Genomic DNA, 22,236 nt, shown 5'->3' on the forward strand with positions numbered 1-22,236 from the left:
CAGATTGTCACTGAGTGATAAATATATGCAGCTCTGTAGAAGTATGTAGTCAGATGTCTCTCCTGTTTGCAGTTGCTATTAACAAATTGTTTATCAATTAAAAAGCCTGACTTAATGCATCAACAGTCACAGTATTGTGGAAATTGTTTTTATGGCTTTGTTTTTTTATTAAATGAATGACTATGTAAAACAAATAATTAAGTTGAGTTGTTATAGAATGAATTGAAATGTGTTTAATGTAACTTTTGACAACTTTAATTCATATTGGGAAATCAAACCTGTGAATGGCATTTGACTGGTCATTTCATTCAACATCTTCATGAATGATATCACCACGCAGGTTACACAGGGCAGCACAGATTCAACGTATTTTGTCTATTTTAGATGAGAGGTCGATTGGCACTGTTTGTGAGATGATTCTAAACCGTTTGAGCCTTTGAATTACGTGTTCCACATGAACCCTCACATTAGCTATCCGTCTTATAGATGTGGTGTCCTCCTCTGACAGCTGTGCGCCTCTTTTTGTGTAGTCTGGAATTGTTAATTTGATCTTCCTCTCGTGTAGCAGACCATGGATTGTGAAGCCCCGGTCAGCCATTACCTCATCACCTGGACAGAGGTACTCCAGGAACCCAGATTCCGATGTTATATATCTACCTCCATATGCTGAGGAGATGAACATCACTAGACCACAAGGTGCAATGGCCACCAGGTACTTGATAGTGTTCTGGACGTAGTAATGGCTGAATGACTACCCCCTTGAATCCAGATTCTTGCACTTCTGTAAAGAAGTTTCTGAGCAGTCAATAATGCAGGTTGTTCCTGGGTAGTGGTCCTTAAAACATTGTGGCTTTGTAGCACGGATGGTCTCCCTTGGCAGCCATGGAATGTACTCCCTCAGATTCTCTTCCATCATGTCAATCCAATAACTAATCACTCAACTGACAATACTCTGGGAAACACCAAACATTTCTGCTAGGTACTGCTGCAGCAAATTGTGCTACAGCTTCATCAGTGTCATCAGGAGTTGGTCTGTCAGGTCTAACTGAAAGCTGCCTTTGTAGAAGTTCCGCCAGGGTGTCAGCTTCCTGCTTCCCCTGTTTGTCTCCTGGCCTCTAGAGGTCAGCTGTGTTCCCCTTTGCCTTAGTTCTTCCTCATGTGTCCTAATTAGCTTATCCAGGTCACCTGTGCCTTGTTTCCCCTTGTGTATTTTAGCTGTGTGTTTTCCCCTTGTTTCTCACTTGGTTATTGCGTCCTGACTGCTGTGTCTCCTGCTTTGTCTCACCGTGTCTGTCCTGTGTTTTTGAAGTTATCTTTAGTTTGTTTTCTCCCTCGTGGAGGTTGTTTTTGTTTTGCCTCCTGTGTTGGAACATTAAATCTACTTGCCTGGAGTATTGCCTTGGGTGTTTCATTTGGGTCCTACAACATCTCCTCTGTGGCTAGGGGTAGTACCCCCAGCTCTACACTTCTGAGACCGGAGTTCCTAACCGGACTGTGACAGAATAACCAGTCCAATCATGGACCCAGAAACACTCAGTTCCCAGGATCCTGTTGGCGGTGATCATTCGACATGAGGCTTCTTTCCAGCGCCATGAAGCCGTTCTCAGCCGACAAGAGAGCTGATGGCTAGACATTCTCAACTCCTGGCCGAAATGATGAGTTCCCTTCACCAGCTCTTTGAACGCCTCCTTGGTCCTCCCCCTTCCCCCGGTCACCTCCCAGTGACGACAGGCCTTCTCGGTTGGCGGAGCCCGACTACCACCTCCCAAGCCCTTTTCTGGGGATCAGCTCTTACCAAGGTTTCCTCACCCAATGCTCCCTCACCTTCGAGGTCCAACCCTCAAGTTTTCCCACAGACCGTTCCAAGATTGCCTACCTCATTACCCTTCTTTTCAGACAAGGCGCTCGCCTGGGCCTCTGCGGTGTGGCAGTCCCAGGAGGCCTGTTGTGACTCCCACGCTGCTTTTTGTAGAAGAGTTCAGCTGGTGTTCGATCATCCTGTCAGTGGCGGGAGGCAAGCGCCTACTGTCTCTCCGTCAGGGCCCCGAAGCACGGCAGATTTTGCCATTGAGTTCTCGAACCATAGCAGCAAGGAGCGGATGGAATGATGAAGCGCTGAGGGTCTGCTCAGGGAGGGTTATCTGAGCCCCTTCAAGATGGGTCAGCTACCCGTGAACCAGCTGAAGATCTCGAGTCCCTCTAGCCTTGGTCCGGCTGGACAATCGTCTAGAGAGCGGAGAACGGCTGCGCCGTCAGGTGTCTCAGTCCCCAAGTTCCTCTGAGCAGCTCTGTTTCTCCTGTTTTGGACTCCGTCATTCAGCGCTGCCCCGGCTCTGAACTGCCTCAGATTCCGGAGAACATGCAGTTAGGCCCGGCCAGGCTTTCTTCCACGAAAAGGGAACGTCGCATGAGGGAGCCGTCGGTGCCTCTACTGCGGGGTTGCCGGCCACTTCCGCTCCACTTGCCCCGAGCTTTGGGAAACGCCTGTCCCCGCCCAGCTACAGGAGGGTTGTGATGGGGAAAATTAGAGCTCCTCCTCTAACAACGGTCTCAGCTATTCCAGCCACTCTGTCCTGGGAGGGCCACCAGCATCGGGTCAGGCTGTGATCGATTCGGTGCCGGAGGTGATTTTATGGATGTAACCTTGGCTAGGAACTTCAAGATCCCTACCCAACTACTTCCCTCAACCCCAGGCAGTTACAGCCTTAGATGGCAGACCTCTGGAACCAGGAAAAGATTACTGAGGCGACTCAGTCCCCTGCGACTTACCATCTCTCTCAACACCAGCAGGAGGGAGACCTTCTATCTCATTGACTCTCCCAGTATCCTATTATCCTGGGTCACCCTTGGCTATGCAGACATAATCCCCAGATCGACAGCCTACTGGCACCATTCTTAGCTGGGGTCCCCCGCCAACTCACCTGCATGCTTCAGAGTTCCTCAGCCCCCTAGCACCCAGTTTCGGAGAGTCTGTTGACGTCTCCCGAGTCCCCAGTGTTTACCATCGGTTCAAGGCAGTGTTCAGCAAGGCCCGGGCTACTGCTTACCGCCTCCATCGCACTTATGACTGTGCCATTGATCTACTCCCCTGGGTGCTGCCCTCCTAGAGGTCGGATCTTTTCCTTGTCCTCCCGAGCACGCAGCTATGGACACCTACATTAAGAGTCCTTGGCAGCCGGCCTCATCTATGCCTCTACTTCCCCGGCTGGGCGGGGCTTCTTTTTGTTGAAAAGAAAGACGGGGGTCTGAGGCCTTGTATTGATTACCCGGGGACTCAACAAGATCACGGTTCGAATCGAACCTCTTCCTCTCATAGCCACTGCTTTTGAGCTGCTTCAAGGGGCTTCCATTTTTACTAAGCTGGATCTCCGCAATGCTTACCATCTCGTGCGGATCCGGCCAGGAGACGAATGGAAGACGGCGTTCAACACGCCCACGGGACACTATGAATATCGGGTGATACCCGTTCGGTCACCATGCCCCGCAGCAAGCCCTGATTAATGATGTTCTCGGGTTGCTTAATCTGTTTGGTCTTCGTGTACCTGGACGATATCCTCATCTTTCGAGGTCACTGAAGGAACATGAGGGCATGTAGGCCGGGTTCTCCAGAGGCTCCTTGACAATCACCTCTCGTTGGACCAGCGTGAATTTCATGTTTCTCAGACTCAGTTTCTCGGGTTTATTGTCACTCCGGGCACCTAGAGATGGATCCCAAGAAGGTCAAAACGGCGGTCCACGATCGACACCTGCCACGGTCAGGAGGTTCAACGGTTCATTGGCTTTTCACTTCTATCGGAAGTTCATCAAGAATTTCAGCTCGGTGGTAGCCCCCTTGCGCGGCTTACCAAGGGAGGAGGGACCAAGAGTCACTGGGGTCCGGGAAGCAGCAGGGGCCTTCGAGGATCTCAAGCGCCGCTTCACTTCTGCTCCGATTCTGGTGACCCCTGACCCAGAGACCTTTCGTGGTGGAGGTGGCGCCTGGGGTGAGGAGTGGAGCCGTCCTGTCAGAGGGGTGCGGATGGGAGATTACACCCTTGTGCCTTCGTGTCTCGCCGCCTGTCTGAGGCCGAGCGCAACTACCACGTGGGGGGATCTAGAGTTGCTTGCGGTAAAACTGGCCTTGGAAGAGTGGCGCCATTGGCTTGAGGGGCTCAGCACCCTTTCCAGGTTCTACAGACCACAAGAACCTGGAATATCTCAACAGGCTAGCGGATGAACCCCCTCAGCAAGCTACGATGGTCCCTTTTCTTTAATCGATTCCAGTTCCTCCTGACTTACCGACCTGGCACCAGAACGTCAAGCCGGATGCTCTGTCTAGTCTATTCTCCCGAGGTACAAGAGAAGCCCTTGGCATCGGGATTATTCCGAGGTCTAGGATGCTGCACCTCTTGTGGGAACTAGAGGGGTATTGAGCTCTTTGCCCATGAGCCCGATCCAGGCGGTGGTCCTGCCGGTCGCCTGCGTTCCTCTCTCGGTTCGGGCCCGCGTCTTGCAGTGGGGTCATGAGTCGCCCTTGACATGCCATCCTGGCAGTGCTCGGTTACACTGGAGTTCCTCCCGACGGCGGTTTTGGTGGCCGTCCATCAAGAAGGGCGATGCAGGTCTATGTTGAGGCCTGCCCTGTGTGCAACCAGGAAAGTCGACACGCCAGCGACCCCAGGGACTGCTCCATCCCTTACTGTTTCTCCAAGGCCATGGTCACACCTTTCTCTGGACTTTTGTTACGGGACTTCCTCTATCCCGAGGCAACATTTCGTCATCCTTGTGGTGGTGAGCCGTTTCTCTAAGCTGTTTATTCCCTGCCCAAGCTGCCTCGGCTAAGGAGACTGCTGAGCTCCTCATGAACCATGTCTTCCGGATATTTGGCATTCCCCTGGGTGTGGTCTCTGACCGAGGTCCCAATTCTCGTCCCGGTTTTGGGGGGCTTTTGCAGACTTTGGGGCCAGCTACAGCCAGCCTATCGTCAGGATTCCGTCCAGAGTCTAATGGCCAAACGGGCGGATTAATCAGGATCTGGAGACCACCCTGCGGTGTATGGCGGCCAGTAATCCCACGTCTTGGGCCACCTATATCATTTGGGCTGAATATGCCTACAACACCCTCCAGTCCCTTCAGCCACCGGATTGTCCCCCTTCGAATGCCAGTTCGGGTTACAACCCTCCATTATTTCCAAGAGGAAGAGGCGCAAGTTGGGTGTTCCCTCGGCCCGCCAGGGTAGAAAAGGCAGCAAGAGACAAGCCTGTATGCAGTCAACAGAGTGCTTCGTTCCTCAGCAGGGTTTTGTAGAGAGGTGCTACTGGGCACTGTGTCCCTGCCTCACAGGTAGTGGGCTTTACATGATCACCTGAGCTGTAGTTGTGATCACTTAGAGATGAGTCTTCCCATTGGGTTTGGGCAACCTTCTCTGAAGGCATATCCATTCCTTCTATCTGTGTTGTCCAATCCCCATTTTCAATTTAGTGAACACTTGAGCCGGTTGTGTCATCTGTTAAGAAATCAGTATGGCTAATTAAACAAGTCAATGGACAATTAATAACAAAACCGTACAATAAAACACCATACTGCATGGACGCTCCTAATAATATTTAATAATCATAATAATTAAGTATACATAAAATGGGAATTTATTATTGAGTTGTAGAGGAAATAAATGGTGCTATTATGAGACTGTGCTTAGATACAAGAGCAAGAGGGAGACACAAAATGAGAGCAGGCAAACTGCTCAAGCGTTTGTCTTACCTGTCACTGATGACTGCCTGACCAACACCCGACACTTCTTCACGAGTGGAGCATCGTAGCCAAGCCATTTTTCTGGGTAAGGATGCTCCACTGTAGGCTTCTTGTCAAAGAAGTTGTAGGAGCACACAGAGGGACGTTTTGGTGGTTTCTTTAGGTTCAACGCTTTGAGCCAGCCGTAAAGACTCTGTGTCTTTAGGAGGTGGATGCAGGTCATATGGGGCTCCACAGGTACATTCAGATCGACGTAGAGGTTGGTGTTCAAAACATTGCTGTTGTAAAAACGGCCTTCTCTTCATCCAATTATTGTGACAGCCTCGTACTGAACATATAATGCTTGTCATGTTGATCGATTTTAGGATTTTGTCTGTCAGTGTAAAACTATCAAGTAGAAGGATTACTTTATACTATTCCAGGTATTCCATAAAGAGGTAGGGTTTCAAGTGTCTCCGGAAGGTGGTCAGTGACTCCGCTGTCCTGGCGTCGTGGGGGAGCTTGTTCCACCATTGGGGTGCCAGAGCAGCAAATAGCTTTGACTGGGCTGAGCGGGAACTGTGCTTCCGTAGAGGTAGGGGAGCTAGCAGGCCAGAGGTGGATGAACGCAGTGCCCACGTTTGGGTGTAGGGTCTGATCAGAGCCTGAAGGTAAGGAGGTGCCGTTCCCCTCACAGCTCCGTAGGCAAGCACCATGGTCTTGTAGTAGATGCGAGCCTCAACTGGAAGCCAGTGGAATGTGCGGAGGAGCAGGGTGACATGAGAGAACTTGGGAAGGTCGAACACCAGATGGGCTGTAGCGTTCTAGATAAGTTGTAGGGGTTTAATGGCACAGGCAGGGAGCCCAGCCAACAGCGAGTTGCAGTAATCCAGACAGGAGATGACAAGTGCCTGGTTTAGGACCTGTGCCGCTTTCTGTGTAAGGTAGGGTCGTACACTGCGAATGTTGTAGAGCATGAACCTGCAGGATCGGGTCACCGCTTTGATGTTAGCGGAGAACGACAGGGTGTTGTCCAGGGTCACGCCAAGCTTCTTTGCACTCTGGGAGGAGGACACAATGGAGTTGTCAACCGTGATGGCGAGATCATGGAGCGGGCAGTCCTTCCCCGGGAGGAAGAGCAGCTCCGTCTTGCCGAGATTCAGCTTGAGGTGGTGATCTGACATCCACACTGATATGTCTGCCAGACATGTAGAGATGCGATTCGCCACCTGCTTATCAGAAGGGAGAAAGGAGAAAATGAATTGTGTGTCGTCTGCGTAGCAATGATAGGAGAGACCATGTGAGGATATGACAGAGCCAAGTGACTTGGTGTATAGAGAGAATAGGAGAGGTCCTAGAACTGAGCCCTGGGGGACACCAGTGATGAGAGCACGTGGTGCGGAGACAGATTCTCGCCACGCCACCTGGTAGGAGCGACCTGTCAGGTAGGACGCAATCCAAGAGTGAGCAGCGCCGGAGATGCCCAACTCGGAGAGGGTGGAGAGGAGGATCTGATGGTTCACAGTATCAAAGGCAGCGGATAGGTCTAGAAGGATAAGAGCAGAGGAGAGAGAGTTAGCTTTAGCAGTGCGGAGAGCCTCCGTGACACAGAGAAGGGCAGTCTCAGTTGAATGACCAGTCTTGAAACCTGACTGGTTTGGATCAAGAAGGTCATTCTGAGAGAGATAGCAGGAGCGTGTATGCATGTTGACTAGCGGAGCGAGTGAGCACTGGAGCTAGTGTAGGTTTTACATTTAGTTATTGTTTGAATTGTTTCTTTCCTTCGTGGCACCTTTACTATTTTTCCTGACAATTTACATAGACTGATAAGAGTTATTCAGGATTCAGACATCATACTGTCACCAGTCTTTTCTGTCTTGCAGTTCTTATGCGGATGTTGTGGGTGGCCTTAACGTGACTCCCCTAGAACGCTGAACGATTGCCACAGACCATTCCTCAAGTGCACTACTGCTAATCTACACTACGGGCCTACGTTACAGTGGCAGTGTCAACAAGGACTGAACATTATTGTATTTTCATTGTTTCATTGTTGACTTCATTATTTTTCCTTTGACAATCATTTAAAAATACTTGGTACCCTTTATTTTTAATCATCAAAAGGGGACCATCGGGCTCTCCCAGAAGCGTGCCTTGTGCGTAAAACCCGTGAATTCAGACAAAGAAAAGGTCTGCACTCAAAAAGATGTCGCATAAACCTTACTTCATATAACCATTTTATAAAGAGACGTGTCCATAATAAACATTCAGAACGTATTCCAGCCACTTCCCTGGGTGAAACAGTTTGAGCTCCCACCAGATTTAAGAACCTGTGTTGTATTGTATTGTATTGTATGGTAAGGCAGAGCTCCCACCAGATTTAAGAACCTGTGTTGTATTGTATTGTATTGTATGGTAAGGCAGAGCTCCCACCAGATTTAAGAACCTGTATTGTATTGTATTGTATTGTATGGTAAGGCAGAGCTCCCACCAGATTTAAGAACCTGTGTTGTATTGTATTGTATGGTAAGGCAGAGCTCCCACCAGATTTAAGAACCTGTATTGTATTGTATTGTATTGTATTGTATTGTATGGTAAGGCAGAGCTCCCACCAGATTTAAGAACCTGTATGGTATGGTAAGGCAGAGCTCCCCATGCTCTGGTGAAGGATCGGCTACACTTCTTTCTCTGCCGCCTCATATTAGCAGGGGACGCACCACTGGGAGTGGACGCATTGGCACACCCTTGGCCGAGGGTGTTGCTTTACGCTTTTCCTCCCCTCAGCCTCATACTTCAGCCTCATACTTCCCACTCTGGCCAAAGTGAGGGAAGAAGGCTTATTCCTCTACTTTAAGAATGTTTTACTGTTCACCCTTATGTCTGCAAAGCGAGTGAATGAGCTACATGCACTGTCAGTTCATCATGCGTACCTACAGTTTGCCCGGGGCTTTTCCAAGGTTACCTTGTTGCCCAACCCCACCTTTATGCCTAAGGTTAGCGGCAATTACAATTGTCTTGCCTTGGATCTTGTGGCTTTCCACCTGCCGCCTTTTCCTTCTAAGGAAGAGGAGCAGCCATACCGTTTGTGTCCAGTACGCGCGTTGCGGATGTACTTGGATAGGACGAGAGCTTTGCGCAAGAGCGACTAACTCTGTGTGTCCTGGGCGCCTCCCTGCAAAGGGAGGCCCCTTTCTCATCAACAGTTGTCACATTGGATTGTGGAAGCTATTATATTGGCCTGTAATGGCAAGGGGTTACAGCCTCTGGGGGTCCTGAGGACTCACCCCACCGGAGGTATGGCTACCTCTTGGGCACTCCCTCATTCACCACTCACCCTATCTTTCTCCGACAGATGTCTATGATTGGTTCTTCGAGCTACTTAGAGATTCTGTTGAATCCCAATAGTGAGATGTCTCACTCATAATATCAGAGAACCGGGGTTATGCAAGTAACCTTAAGATACTAAAATGAGAGTGTACATTTATTTATGTTTACAAATTATCTAATATTATCCTTAAGCATAAAACTTGCGACCACCCAACAATTAGATATTTTAAGCGTGCTCCCTTAACATTTGTGGTGATAGCCCATGGTTCTACAGTATATGGAAACAACGTAACCTCCAGGTCTCCTCTGTTGATCTTGACAGGCTTGGCCTCCTCCACCACTATGATGTGGATGTAGAGTACTGTGGGGGGCTGCTGGTGGCTCTCAAGGTACACCCTCACCCCAATGCTGGCGTCCAGACGCACTTCTTTAACGCTCACTGCTGAAATGGTCCACCTTCAAATTGAGTTGAATTCAATTAAACTGAACCGGTCCACCTTTGAATTGAATTGAACTTTTATTGAGATGTCATAGGCTTACACAGAACAACATCACAACACACAACATACACATTACAAACAATACAGTGCTGGTGCTATTTTAATTATTTTACCTTAACATCGTTGTGGAACAGATGCCGTTCTCGGTGGAATGAACACCTCATATACCACCTCCTTATCATCTCGGCCATCCAGGTTGGTGAAAACACTGAGGTTAGCTGACCCCAAGACGACCGTCTGGCCTTTCTGGACCAGCAGGCCTGTGTTGTTCTCCACCTGGATGTACGGGTCCTGGGCAATGACCTCCAACAGTGTGGATGTGTAATGTTTCCCGTCTGACACAAACAGGACGAAGCATCCGAAGCTGACCTATGGAGTGAAATCAGTGCCTTCAGTATTCATAACTGTAAGAAAGCAATAATCGAAACTGTGTGTGCGTGTAATAAAAGTTACTGATTTCACTTAATACGGACTCCCCTGGGGATGAACAGCACCCTGCGATGGTGCATGTCCTCCTGGCAAAACTGGTACAGCTTGTGGCCCGTGTCGTTCATTAGGACAATAATCCTCTTTAGCTTCCCCTGTTTAGGACTGCTGGTGAGGGTGTAAAGTACTGCTTTGGACCCTACAGTTTTAGCAAACAGCCTATCCTTGGTTATAACCTTGCTTTCTCCTTCCAGCATGGACAGTCCTTTGTTGGTTATTATCAGGCTATGAACATCTGTCTTGATGTTGATCCTGAAGTCGTAACTCCCTGAGTGTGCCTGTTTGGAAACCAAACAAATCCCTCTTGTCCTCATGAGGTCTACCTGTAACCTCATATTTCACTATATGGTCGGATATATTCTTCTGGCTAAATGTTGAGGTCTTCTTTAAGACTTTGTTGTTGAACACAAGATGTCCCTTCTTTTGGTAAGGACAACATTCTGAAGTGAAGTTCACCATTGTGAAGCATGACACCTTTGGATACAACATAGAGCTTCTCATTGCTACTTTCCTCACACCGCTGACCTCCAACTAACTCCTGGTGACTTTGAAGTGGATCCACCGCACCGTGATGTGGAAGACGAGTACATCGGTCGCTGCTGAGCCAAAGCTGACCTTGCATTTGAACTGATCTGTGACGTTGCTCGTCTTGATCCTCTGGAAGGTGTTGAGGTAACTAAATAGAATAGAAAATAAAATATTTATTGTCCGTTAAAATATTTCATAAAATTGAAATGTTTCCTTCAGCTTGTGGTCAAAACAATTGATTACACACAACCACAGATCAACAACATAGCTAGGTACTTGATGCACTCTTTTTCCAGAAGCTTCTGTGAGAAGACGGAGGTGGGCTTCCACTCTCCGCTGGAGTGTAGCCGCTGCAGCTCGCCACGTCATAGCAGATGTCGAAGACCTGCTTTACAACATTGACCTGCATAGCCAGGTGTTGGCTGCTGATGATGGCAGCCACACCCTGGTTCACCTCCACCCCTGTGTTGTAGGCCACCTTGTGCTCAAGCTGGACAGCCATAATCCTGAGTACTACTATGTTGCTCACCTTGTCTCCATCACTGACTCTGACTGCCATCCGGGAGTTCCTCACCAGCCTTCCGATGTGCAAGTGGCTGACCTTCCCCTCCTCCAGGTCAGGTTGGGAGAAGGTGGTGATGGTTGTCCCTGGGTGGTCCTGCTTCTCCAAAAACCCTGTTTCAGCATTATGGTTTCCCAGAACTTTGAACACCAGGTCTGTGGAGTTGCTGTCCAGGTCGGTGGTTCTGAGAACATCCATGTTGATGTGGCGTTTGGAGTTCTCCAGGAGCATGAAGAGACTTCCCTTAGGGAGGCTGAGCTCGGGAGCGTCTTTGACAGGCGTGGCACTGACGTTGAAGCGGTGGAGCTTGTTTCCCTTGAGGTAAAACGGGATCTCCTTCTTGCTGTTGGTGAAGTCTTGAGGGTCTTCTGAACCTCCATGGACGTACATCACTCTACCGTGCCACAGGTCCAGCATGCTGAAGGTCCAACCCTCCTCCTCTTGGTCAAAATGATTCATATCCAGTCTCAGCTGGCCGTGCATTGGCTGCTCCTCTATACGGAACATGATCTGAGACTGACGGATTCCCAGCTTCCGGCACTCTAGGTTCACCTTGATGTGCTTTGACTCTAACGGAGCCCTCCCACCTTCTGGAACCACTAAGTCTTTAAGAACCAGGATGTTCTGACCTGGCCTATTCATGTCCCTGTCTGATCCATGATAGTAGACTAGTGGCAGGGTGACAGAGAGGACAGCCTTTGGGCTCATAGTGGTGATCGCTTCTAGAAGTTTCTTTGCCTCACAGCCGACAGATATGTCTTTGGTGACGACAGCATGGGGAAGCCCCATCCTCTGTGCGTTGATCCTGATATCTCAAAGATAGCCTTTGAAGGATCCTCCACCGGCCAAGTCGTTTAGATGGACCCCCTTCTCAGAACGGAGGGCACGCTCACCTGACCCCAGCACCAAGCAAACCTGGGAGAAAGAAGAAATTACATAAAGATTGATAAAGGAGTAATGACGGTATCAAGAATGATTTTTAAATGGGGAAATAATAAGTGACTAATTGATGGTAACAGATAGACGTAATACAGAAATCATCAAACAACAGAACAGTTCAGGAAGTAGCACATCAAGTAGTAATAGAAGTCATCAGTATGTTTCCGTCTGATACACCGTAAGTAGAGGTAATTCAAAAGCAGAATACCAGGTTGAAAAGACAGACAGCTGTTTCAATTGAATTATAGGATTATTCCACCACACATTTACAGTGAAACGTGGCTCCTCTCATCAACTATAACCTTACCTGCTGCAGCAGATGCTAACATTTAACAGACTGTGGTCTTATCCATTCCAGCATGATTCATGAAGGCACTTTAAATGTCAGGGATGGTGGTAAATCTTTAAATTCACTGTGGTCTTTTTTTCTGTGAGAGTAATATGAGCATAGACTTCCTCTGGGTTTAGCCTTTGGCCATGCTGACAATAAAAATTATTGTTGTGGCTTGTCTCTGCTCCAAAGTAGTAGTGATAAGAGCACTACTGAGTTAGAGATAAACACAATGGTCAGAACTCTACACGGAATTGAGATACAGTTCTACAATTTCAGTAGTTTCTGATCTACAGTATATAGTGTGAACAGGTAGTGTGTAGCGTGAAGTAGGGATATTACTCTGGAATTAAACACTGTATGTAATAAATCTGAGGTATGTAGCCTACTGTATGTACACTACAGTAAAGGTGTGTTCTCACCTGCAGGTGACCAGAGTGCAGCTCCACAAGAAGGAAATCAGTCTCCCCGGCAGACAGGAAAAGTAGGCCGCTGTGACTGGAGGTGCGGAAGCGCACATGGAGTGATGATCGGCTGGATAATGCCACAGTCTTCAGCTGCACATACAGTATCCATCCCCATAGAATGAGGCTGCAATACAAGAGGGGTAGAGATAATGCTGATGTAATAATTATTCTATATAATTTTATCAGCTTTACGAATAATGACATTTGGTTCGGGTAATATGCTAATCATGTCTAAATGTCATTTTCTGTCTTCGGAGTGTATTTCCATACACTGCAGGGAAGTTCTGTATTAGCAGTTACTGTATGTATTATGGTTGGTTGCATCCCACACATTCCATTCTAGTAGTGCCAATGGGCATGTCTATTCCAATGCTCCAAAACAACGCTTCAGGCCTTCTTTTTTTTCGCTACCTTTCTTTTTAAAGACCCCAACAACAAGTAATCTAGATATTCATAATTAGTTAACTTGCATAAAACACTGTATGCAAGTGTAGCAATTTAGTCCCTGTTGATTTTTCCCTTTGTTAAAGCACATGTGAATGCAAACAACAATCATTTAGCCTACTGCAGCCAGCAAAATTAGGTATTCTCTTCTGTATCATCTCATTTAACAGCCTGGTCTCATAGACTAGACCCAACATAGTAAACGTAAATCCTGGACACACAAATTAGTATGATATGTTATGTTTGGTATGGTTACATAAGACAGAAGGTTACATAAGGCAATAATGAAAGAAGGGTGGTTGGTCGGGGTGGATGGGTCAGCATATAATACGAACGTCTAGCAACCCAAAGGTTGAATGTTCGAATCTGATCACGGACAACTTTAGCTAATTAGCAACTTTGCAACTACTTAATACTTTTTCGGTACTTTGCAACTACTTAGCATGTTAGCTAACCCTTTCCCTAACCCTAACCTTAACCCTTTTAGCTAACCCTTCCCCTAACCCTAACCTTAACCCTAACCGTAACCCTTTTAGCTAACCCTTCCCCTAACCTTAACCCTTTAACCTAACTCCTAACCTTAACCTTAACCCCTAACCCCTAAAGCTAGCTAAAGTTAGCGTTAGCCACCTAGCTAACGTTAGCAACAACAAATTGGGATTTGTAACATATCATATGCTACGTTTTGCAAATTCGTTACATTGTACTTTTGCGAATTTTTAACATATTGTATGAATTGCAATTCATAACATATCATATGAATTGTCATTCGTAACATATCATATGAAATTGATTATGGACAAATTAATACATACCATACGAAATGTAACATACCATACTAAATGGAGCGTCTCGGATTTATGTACTGAATAATACGAAAGGCTCTGAGACCAGGTTGCATTTAACGGTATTGATCTTGTCGTCTATCGTGTCAGAAGTGGGATGCTGGTGGTTATTGCTGTCAAACAAAGAGTCCGCTTAGACTGCACTTTGATTAGAAGGTTTATTCATATCACAAGATGTCAGCATAAGTTTACAGACCCGCAGTGTCTGGAGAAACAGCGTCCCAAACTAATCTGTCTGTTTCTAACACCCCCTGCCTCCAGCCTGTACTTATAAACAATGTAAAAATATGGGTTGCTCCCTCTGCCGTCCAATCACCTGTCTCCCCTGGGGCGTCACCCTACAACTGGCTACTTTTGAACTAACATAAACAACATTCCATTTCTTCATGAAAAACCATTAACAAAGACATAATCCTAATACACTACAATCTCTTTGCTAGAGGGACTAAGTGCTTGCTACTGTTGTGTCCGTGACCTTTACCGCCTGTATCTGAATTCAATTAATGTAAGCACTCATGTCCTGAGTGTTATTCTAACTGGGGCCTAACTGGAAAACTAGACATCTTGTGCTGACCAGAAATCATTCAGATTCTGAATATCTGGAGCAGTAGGCCAATGGATGGAAGCATTGAAGTACTCATGGAAGGAACGTGAGAGTGTGTAGAGAACATTTGTGGATGACCTACGGTATGCTCCCCAGTCCCCATGGAGTAAAAGGGTCAGGTAAGGCCAGACTAATGGTGACAATTGGTATCTGATGATTGCACACTGAATAGTGGCAATGTGTCTATTAATAAATATTACATGAGGTCAGACAGTACAACTTTCCAAACGCCTGACCTAAAATATGTAGACTACTATGTCAGAACGGCATGTTTTTCTACTAGTTAGTCATTTACTTCATTGGCATCACATTAGCATCTTAAAAAAGCACCCATTTTATTGACTATTCTAGGTCTATTTGGGGAAACATTATCAGACACTTCCAACTTACTGACGCTATAGCCTACATCTGTTCTATTATGGAAACAGCATCAGACAGTTACAAGGATAACACTTTACATTAAGATAGCCTAGTTTATAAACAGTGAATTATTAGTTACCATCTGTCTAGTTTGGGGCATCAATAAATTCATATGATGTTTGTAGAGAATGGAGACTTCTGAATACAGAAATAATAGGCCAAGCAGTGACGGATTCATTTTATTCTGTCTACTGTAACACTGCCCCATATTGAATTGAATTATAAGCATATTCTCCTATTGTTATAACAGCTATATAACAATAAAGCATCATGTAATGTATTATTACAATCAGACAAATTAATGTGGTTTGATCTAAACATTGGAATTCCTAGAGGCAAATAATCGCATTACTTTTTTTTACATCGCTACGGACTACAGTTGGCCTACATTGCAACATACAAATGAGGCAACATTGAAATAGATAGATGCAAATGACATTATCATACCATAATAATTGTCATGGAAATTTCAAGATAACGTTTTGATAAGGAAAAAAATAAACACAGGTTTTCTGCACTTTACCTCCGAGCACTTGTTCGCTGGAGAGAAACAGAAGAAAAAGCTTGATAAGAAATAGCTTGTTGAATAAAATGAGAAGGTCCCCATAGTTTATTCTTTCACTTTTTTTTCAGTTAAAAGACAAATCTGGATACTTGATAAAACTCCATTGTTTTCACTGGGCGGCACTATAATTCACACCCTCATTCACAACTTTTAATGGCAGAGTGCACAGTGTAGCCTACCTGTGCGTCTATCAAGCAAAAAAACGTTGGGGGAGGGACGTAGTCTATAGCCCCGCCCTGCCACTTCACCTAGGGCAAGGCCATAGACCGTATATATAAAGGGCTAGGCACTAGTGTAGTGCAGTCCAGTGATACATGGACAACATTTTTGCACTAGATACATTTTTTCCTCCAAAAACTAATTTGAAAAATCCTGCCCTTGAAACACATGCATTGTGTTATTACATACCGGTAGACATGCAAATTATCCTACTGCTATTCAGTTTTCACCAGTGACATACAGTGCATTCTGAAAGTATTCAGACCCCTTCCCTTTTTCCACATTTTGTTACGTTACAGCATTATTCTAAAATTGATTTTCCTCATAAATCTGCACACAATACCCAATAATGACAAAGCCAAAACAGGTTTTTAAATTTTTTTGCAATTTTATTAAAAGTAACAAACAGAAATACCTTATTTATATAAGTATTCAGACCCTTTATTATGAGACTCAAAATTGAGCTCAGGTGCATCCTGTTTCCATTGATCATCCTTGAGATGTTTTTACAACTTGATTGGAGTCCACCTGTGGTAAATTAAATTGATTGGACATGATTTGGAAAGGCACACACCTGTCTATATAAGGTCCCACAGTTGACAGTGCATGTCAGAACAAAAACCAAGCCTCGAGATCGAAGGAATTGTCCGTAGAGCTCCGAGACAGGATTGTGTCAAGGCACAGCTCTGGGGAAGTGTACCAAAACATTTCTGCAGCATTGACGGTCCCCAAGAACACAGTGGCCTCCATCATTCTTAAATGGAAGACGTTTGGAACCACCAAGACTCTTCCTAGAGCTGGCCGCCCAGCCAAACTGAGCAATCGGGGGAGAAGGGCCTTGGTCAGGAAGGTGACCAAGAACCCGATGGCCACTTTGACAGAGTTCCAGAGTTCCTCTGTGGAGATGGGAGAACCTTCCAACCATCTCTGCAGCACTCCACCAATCAAGCCTTTATGGTAGAGTGGCCAGACGGAAGCCACTCCTCAGTAAAAGGCACATGACTGCCTGCTTGGAGTTTACCAAAAGGCACCTAAAGGACTCTCAGACCACGAGAAACAAGATTCTCTAGTCTGATGAAACCAAGATTGAACTCTTTGGCATGAATGGCAAGAGTCATGTCTGGAGGAAACCTGGCAACATCCCTGCAGTGAAGCATGGCGGTGGCAACATCGTGCTGTGGGGATGTTTTTCAGTGGCAGGGACAGGGAGACTAGTCCGGATCGAGGGAAAGATTAACAGAGCAAAGTACAGATAGATCCTTGATGGAAACCTGCTCCAGAGCGCTCAGGACCAGTTATACAGAAGATAGCCCTATTTGGTAAAATACCAAGTCCATATTATGGCAAGAACAGCTCAAATAAACAAAGAGAAATGACAGTCCATCATTACTTTAAGACATGAAGGTCAGTCAATACGGAACATTTCAAGAACTTTGAAAGTTTCTTCAAGTGCTGTCGCAAAAACCATCAAGTGCTATGATGAAACTGGCTCTCATGACCCAGAGTTACCTCTTTTGCAGAGGATAAGTTCATTAGAGTTCCCAGCCACATAAATTGCAGCCCAAATAAATGCTTCACAGAGTTCAAGTCACAGACACATCTCAACATCAACTGTTCAGAGGGGACTGTGTGAATCAGGCCTTCATGGTCGAATTGCTGCAAAGAAACCACTACTGAAGGACACCAATAAGAAGAAGAGACCTGCTTGTGTCAAGGAACACGAGCAATGGACATTAGACCGGTGGAAATGTGTCCTTTCGTCTGGAGTCCAAATTTGAGATTTTTGGTTCCAATCACCGTGTCTTTGTGAGACGCGGTGTGGGTGAACGGATGATCTCTGCATGTGTAGTTCCCACCATAAAGCATGGAGGAGGAGGTGTTATGGTGTGGGGGTGCTTTGCTGGTGACACTGTCTGTGATTTATTTAGAATTCAAGGCACACTTTACCAGCATGGCTACCACAGCATTCTGCAGTGAAATGCCATCCCATCTGGTTTGGGCTTAGTGGGACTATCATTTGTTTTTCAACAGTACAACAACCCAACACACCTCTAGGCTGTGTAAGGGCTATTTTACCAAGAAGGAGAGTGATGGAGTGCTGCATCAGATGACCTGGCCTCCACAATCCCCAAACCTCAACCCAATTGAGATGGTTTGGGATGAGTCAGGGTGAAGCTGGTTGAGAGAATGACAAGAGTGTGCAAAGCTGTCATCAAGGCAAAGGGTGGCTATTTGAAGAATTTCAAATAAAAAAATATATCTTGATTTGTTTAACACTTTTTTGGTTACTTAATGATTCCATGTGTGTTATTTCATAGTTTTGATGTCTTCGCTATTAGAAAATAGTAAAAATAAAGAAAAACCCTTGAATGAGTAGGTGTGTCCAAACTTTTGACTAGTACTGTATAGACCAACCATGTCTACCTGGGTTTGATTCTGGCACAAATAACTCAATCCCCTTGATTGATTTTATTTGTTTACATATTTCAAATATGGACAGTCCAGGGATATTTTACCCCTGATCTTGATAAGAAATGACCTTACCAGACACTTTTGGACATCATAAATAGGAAACAATTAAACAATTAAAACAATAACAATAGGCTATTAGTTTCAAATGTCGGGTAAATTGCCACAGTAGATTTGCTCTGGTAAAGGAGAAAATACTTTATTTATATTATACGAAATGCTTGTCAAATAGATAAATCGCCTTTAGACTTTTAAAAAATGACTAAATTGTTAAGATTACAATACCAACCAGAGGGTGAACCTATCTTGGAATACTGTGGTTGCAAGCACCACTAATATTAAGGTAACACCGACATCATCTTCTAGGGAGCATAATGAGGTGACCAATAATGGTGCAATTAAGATCAGCTGTGTGGGTGAATTTAGGCTATTGATGGTTTAACAAGACATCAGCTGGCGATAATCTAGTGCCATCGATGGTTTTAAGAGGCCCCTGGTTATTTGATTATATTCCAATACATTCTGTAGGCTACCCGTTGTCACATCCATTGTCACATAATGAAAGGTGTAAAAACCGAAAATAGGCTAGCCTACTGGTTGTGTTTCCCTAGCTGAGTTGATGAGCTGATTTGGGCCATCAGTTGATTGACAGATGTAGTCCTACTGTAGAACGATAAACTTTCCTCCAGTGTGGATGCTCTCCCACGTTTTATAGTTAGGTTATGTGAAATGTGTCAATATAGTTATGGTCTTTGGTGTGGACTGAAAGCCTATATTGTGTGGCTTTAATATTTCATTTCCTAAAGCTGTCAAGAAGTTTATGCATTTGAGCCTATCCAAATACGATTTATTTTTAGCTGAGACACTTATCTTTGATGTGTAAATGATCAGACTATTCGTTTTACTTCTTGAAAACAGTTTAATAAATGCAATTAATTTGTGGGCTTAATGTAGGCTTAGGCTGGTCACTAGATCGCCCAGCACTCAGGAGGCTCATAACTGGAGCGCGCTGCTCAGATCACTGCGCTACGACAGTTCACAATGCTCTAGCAAGCACTTAGAATACTGATGATACATAGGCACGTTGTTTTTAATTATTTACGTTTTAAGCCTAACCTTAAGCACTCGCAATTAATGCCTAAACTGTTAACCTTTGAGTTATTTCTGTTTTAACCCTGTAACCATGCGAAATTAATCCGTAAAAAAGAGACGTTAATCCATGAGTCAAAGGGCCATCGGACAGCTTCAAGCCCTTGCGGACTCTGACATGTGTGCTGAGGTCAGGGCTGTAACCGCAAGACCACACAGGCACTGAGGTAACTCAAGTAATTTATTATACCTATTGCTTGCCTTCAACAAATAATAAACCATCGAAACCATCTTGACTGGCTGCATCACTGTTTGGTATGGAAAATGCACCGCGCCCGACCGCAAAGCGCTACAGACGGTAGTGCAGACAGCCCAGTACATCACTGGGGCCGAGCTCCCTGCCAACAAGGGCCTCTACATCAGGCAGCACCAGAGGAAGGCCCGAAAAATTGCCATAGACTCCAGCCACCCAAGCCATAGACTGTTCACTCTGCTACCGTCTGGCAAACGGTACGGGAGCATCGGCTATCAGACCAACAGGCTCAGAGACAGCTTCTTCCCCCAAGCCATAAGACTGCTAAATAGCCAGACTGCTAAATAGTCAACTAATGGTACCCAAACTATCTGCACTGAATCTATCTTGCACTGACCCTACGCACACTCACTTTATATACACACACTCACTCACACTACACTGTCACTCCCTCACAAATCCATCACACATTCAAACACTACAGGCACACACACACATAACACACACAGCATACCGACACAAACATACACACACGCACATGCACACTCACACAAACACACTTTTACACTCATAATTTGCTGCTGCTACTCTGTTCTTTTACTCTTATTGTTATCTATCCGGATGCCTAGTCACTTTACCCTGTCTTCATGTACATACCGTATCTACCTCAAGTACCTCATACATCTGCACATTGATCTGGGACTGGTACTCCCTGTATATGTATAGCTCCATTCTTGTGTATTTTATTTTATTCCTCTTGTGTTAGTTACTATTACATGTTTTATTATTATTTATTTTAACTATCATTGGGAAAGGTTTCATAAGCAAGCATTTCACTGTAAAGTCTACACCAGTTGTATTCGGCGCATGTGATGAATCAAATTTGATTTAATTTGATAAAACTATTGATTTAAAAAAATGATTTTCCCTAACGAATAATACATCTACCACCTACAAATATGTCAATTTATTATAATCCACATAAGAATTCACACAAGATGCGCTGTAGCCTGCATGTAGCCTATAAACATCTCTTCCAGCTGGCCCCTGGCAGAGTTTTAAATATTTCTTCAGATATTCAGATCATTCTGCTGCAGGATTATTTTCCTCCTGCGAGGAAAGGGTTCAAATTAAGAGCCGACATCTGTATAGTTCAAGAAATTCACATAGCTCTGACAATTCCACATATGGCCATCAGAGAGTGCTGTTCGATCACAAACTCCATGGTCGTTCAAGTATGGTACACTGCATAAAACAACTGGATTTTTGGTTTAGAAAGTTAATACTGTAATATGCAATATCAAGTCTTCGACAGTAGTGTTTATTAAGTGAAGTACTTTATATTTGAAAAATATAACTAGTATTTCATATTTTGAGGTACACAATTTAGGGACCTACAAATCAACAGTAGATTTGGGGCGAAAATATATTTTAATCCCATAATATAGTCTTAAACATGTTTGTGTTTTGTAACATGCTATACCCCTGAAACAGAGGGGCATTTTAATTTGTGTTGACTCAAAGTAGCCTGGTAAATTTCAAAACAAACACGAGAGAGAGAGAGAGAGGGAGAGAGAGCGAGAGAGAGAGAGAGAGAGAGAAAGAGAGAGAGAGAGAGAGAGAGAGAGAGAGAGACAGAGAGACACAGAGAGAGAGAGAGAGAGAGAGAGAACAGCTAAAACTGGTCACTGCACAGCACAGGAGGTTAAGTCAACTGGCTTTAAAAAAAATGAAAGTTATCCTACACAATGACCTAAATTCAACCTCTGATACAGAAATAGCTCTATTCGTGGGTGTGTGTGGATGAATGAAAGTTCATAATCGAACAACTTAAACTAAAGCCTCTCTAGATCGATGCAATGCAAATGTCTATGTAAATGTAGGAAAATCATACGGCTGTGAGTGCATAGCAGACACTATTTGTGGCCGTTCGCGTAGGCTAAGAGATTGCATAAGACACCCCTGACTGCTTCACTGAGCTGAGGCCAGAGCTAAGTGCTACAGTACCACAGAATCACTCAGTCTGGGGGTTTTCCAGCATGCAGGCAGGCAGCATTTTATACCACAAAGAATGTGTGGTGGATGAGAGGCCTTTAAAGAACTCTGATTACACAACTCTGGAGGAGCAAGGAAAAACTAAGATATTAAACACAGCTCAAAGTTGTTTAAGATCACCAATCTTTCTGTCTATATAGACGACCGTCTGGTCTGCACTTCGTTGCAATGCAATGTTTGAGTTCTTGTAAAGCTTGAGATCTTCTGTTGAAATAGTTTTAAATGGCCAATCTTTTTGTCTGTACTTTATGCAATGCTTGAGTTGTTGTAATGTAAGAGCTTCCCGTAGAGATCTGGGAAATCTCTCAATGGGAACAGCGAGCTGAGAAGCCCACTTGAAGATTCCAGATTCCGGGTGCTCAGTGGAATTCTTTTGACATTTGATCTCCCCTTTCGTCTCCCCTCCTCCCTTCATGCTATGTGATGC

General features: G+C 45.2%; 1 pseudogene; it reads right to left on the reverse strand.

Annotated features, from left to right (window-relative positions):
- Positions 1–304: 304 nt before the first annotated feature.
- On the reverse strand, positions 305–6,080 carry LOC121583611 (annotated as a pseudogene).
- Between the last annotated feature and the right edge of the window lie 16,156 nt (positions 6,081–22,236).

The sequence above is a fragment of the Coregonus clupeaformis genome, chromosome 15 (genome assembly GCF_020615455.1).
Source record: "Coregonus clupeaformis isolate EN_2021a chromosome 15, ASM2061545v1, whole genome shotgun sequence".
Lineage (NCBI taxonomy): Eukaryota > Metazoa > Chordata > Actinopteri > Salmoniformes > Salmonidae > Coregonus > Coregonus clupeaformis.